This window comes from Drosophila suzukii (assembly GCF_043229965.1).
Source record: "Drosophila suzukii chromosome 2 unlocalized genomic scaffold, CBGP_Dsuzu_IsoJpt1.0 scf_2c, whole genome shotgun sequence".
NCBI classification, from domain to species: domain Eukaryota; kingdom Metazoa; phylum Arthropoda; class Insecta; order Diptera; family Drosophilidae; genus Drosophila; species Drosophila suzukii.
The window spans coordinates 5,746,216-5,749,627 of record NW_027255896.1 but is presented as its reverse complement, the minus strand read 5'-3'; positions in this window follow the sequence as shown (position 1 = coordinate 5,749,627).

The window sequence follows — 3,412 nt, the reverse complement described above, 5'->3', positions numbered from 1 at the left end:
TTTGAGTCCGAATCTTCAATATAGGGAAGCAAAGAAGTTGCACCTTTGCCTCAACTGTTTGCGCAAGGGGCATAGTTTGCAGCAATGCAAGTCGACTCACTGCAAATATTGTCGCATTATTACACATGAACCATGACCCATCCGCAACATCCAAATCATTTTCATCTCCATCATGCGATCCATCCTCGAGCTCTCAGCCATTGCCATCTACTCTATCAGCATTAGTATCATGTTCGCATACATCATCGCATCCTGATCATCATTTACTAAGCCCTCCTCCTAAAACCTTAAATATTTTGCCGATCGACTACGTTTTGCTTCCAACTGCTATGATCTACGTTAGAAATAGAATTGGAGAATTTATGCCTTGCCGAGTAATTTTAGATTCGGTCTCCCAGCTAAACTTCATAACCTCTCGCTTAGCTAGCCCACTAAACCTAAATCATAGAAGATCGCAAGCCTCGATTTCTGGGATAGGAGAATCTTCCATGATCTCTGATAAGGCTGTCGATATTGTTGTGCAATCACGGGATGCAAGCTATCGTGCGGCATTCACAGCGGTTGTGACTCACAGTATTACTGATTATCAGCCCCATTTAAATATGAATGCAACATCATGGAGGATACCGCAAAACATTTCGCTCCCTGATCCTCATTTCAATCAATCACAACGAATTGACCTTTTACTCGGCGCTGAGTTGTTTGTTGTTGATAGGGCTTTGCCAACTCTTCACAACACCAAACTTGGTTGGGTAGTCCATGGAGGGTTATCATCGAACATGCCAACGCATAAATCGGTTTTACAAGCCAGCATCAAGGACCCAGCTGATCATTTCGATGACACACTTTCCGCCATAGTAAAGCGATTTTGGGAAATTGAGAACTTCACTTCGTCTAAACCATCTTTATTGCCGAAAGACTTGCGATGTGAGCAACCTTTCACTGAAAATTGCACAAGACTTGGAAACGGCCAATACTCTGTTCGTCTCTTGTCCACTTCGATTCGAATTCTCTAGGTGATTCTTATTGCTTGGCTCGTCGTCGTTTCAAGAGTTTGGAAGCTAAACTAGATAGAAACCCAGCCCTGAAAGCTCAGTACTCACATGTCTCTTGTAACTAAGGAACCGTCAGAAACACAATTCTTTTTACCCCACCATTGCGTACATAAGCAGGAGAGCACGAGTACGAAACTTCGTGTCGTTTTTGATGGATCTGCTAAAACAACTTCTGGTAGCTCTCTGAACGACTTACTTCTGGCAGGATCAACAGTTCAACAAAAAACCTTCAATATACTGTTGAGATATCTGCAAGATGTACCGTTGCGTGCGTGTTTCGTACCCAGATGATTTCTTGCAGTGCATCGTTTGGAGAGAGAGCTCCACGGAAGAATTGAGTGTTTTTAAATTGGACACGGTGACTTATGGAACCAAGCCAGCTGCCTTCTTGGCTATAAGAGCCATGCATCAACTCGCTAACGATGAGGAGGAATCACTTCCTATTGGAGCAAAAATTGTTCGTAGAGATTTCTATGTGGATGACTTAATATCTGGTGTTGACTCAGTTGAGGAGGTGAGAGAAATTCGTCGTCCGGTGAAGGAACTACTGTGTCGATGCCACTTTCTAGTTCGCAAATGGTGTTCGAATGAGTCAGCAGCCCTGGAAGGAGAGTTGGACCAGAAGCAGTTAATCAAATTTCACGATGGATCGGATGTCGCCAAGGCATTGGGACTAGTCTGGGATCCATCTTCTGATCAACTCCTATTTCATTTTTCTCAACTGCCATACAATCAACGACCCACTAAGCGGGTTGCATTGTCAACGATTGCCAAATTCTATGATCCACTTGGTTTAATAACTCCTATTATCACAAAATCTAAGATTTTTCTGCAATCTCTATGGAGTGCGAACGTGGATTGGGATGATGCACTGCCAGAGCCCATTCTTTCGTCATTGGGGGACTTGACCTCACAGTTATCGGTCGTACAGCATCGATTCGTACTGCAACCAAGGGCTTACGTTGAGTTGCATGGATTCTGCGATGCTAGCATGTCAGCTTATGGAGCGTGTTTATACTTGCGATCGGAGACCAATGGAGAATCGGAAGTCCATCTGCTCTGTGCCAAGTCAAGGGTAGCTCCATTGAAGGCCTTAACAATTCCAAGATTAGAACTTTCCGCAGCGCTTTTATTGGCTGAGCTAATCGTAAACGCCAAGGAAGCCATAGATTTCGATTGCACCTTTCATTGCTGGTCGGACTCGTCCATTGTGTTGGCGTGGATTCGGCAACCTCCGAGGGAGTTTAACGTTTTCGTATCAAACAGAATCGCGAAAATTCAGGAGATGACGAAAGACACACGTTCCTACAAACTTGAACCCGGCAGACGTCGTATCGCGAGGATGTACCCCAAGAGAATTATTGGAACATTCCCTTTGGGCTAACGGGCCTTCATTCCATCTGCAAAGCTCGTCAAATTGGCCGTCCCTGCTAGACTCAGAAAAGGATCTTCCAGAGCGCCGTTCTGTGGCTCTAATTGGGGCCGTTTGCATTGACAGTTCATCAAACTGCAAATTCCTCAACTCTTTCGATAAGTTGCAGTGCGTATTTGCATACATTTATCGATTCATTTCAAATAGCAAGCCAAATCTGCGCCGTTAAAAGGTCGACTTTCGGTGGAGGAGATCAACACTTGAACTTTACTTCTTCTGAGGAGCATCCAACAGGTTAACTTGGCGAAGGAGTATGGATCTCTTAGCCAGGGCAAGCCGTTTCCACAGAAAAGCAATCTGGTTTCGCTTAGGCCTATACTCGGTTACTTCGCGTGGGTAAAAGGCTTCAGAACGCAAACTTGGACTACGATACGAGGCATCCGTATTGCCCAAGGATCATCCAGTCACCAAGGCGATCATCGTTTATTATCATGAGAAATATTTGCATGGAGGATCGCAGGCGCTGCTTGCCGCATTACAGCAAAGGTACTGGCCGATTGGAGGCCGCAAGTTCGTCGCCAGCGTTATCAACAAATGCGTCCGATGTTTCCGAATGAAGCCTGCTACTTGGGAGCACGTCATGGGTAGCCTGCCAGCTAATAGAGTGCAGCCTAATCCAGCTTTTCATACCACAGGAGTGGACTATTGTGGGCCATTCTATCATAAGGCAGGGGCCATAAGTAAGGCACCCCACAAGTGCTATATCGCCGTCTTTGTCTGCTTTTCCACAAAGGCTGCCCATTTGGAAGTGGTCCAGGATCTCACGACGGAGTAGTTCATCGCAGCGCTGAGGAGATTCATCAGCCTTAGAGGCAGTCCGCGTACCATTTGGAGCGACAGTGCTACAAACTTTGTCGGTGCAAAGAGTGAGCTTGTTGAGCTGAAAGAGCTCTTTTTGAGCGAGCAGCACACAGCATCGATATCT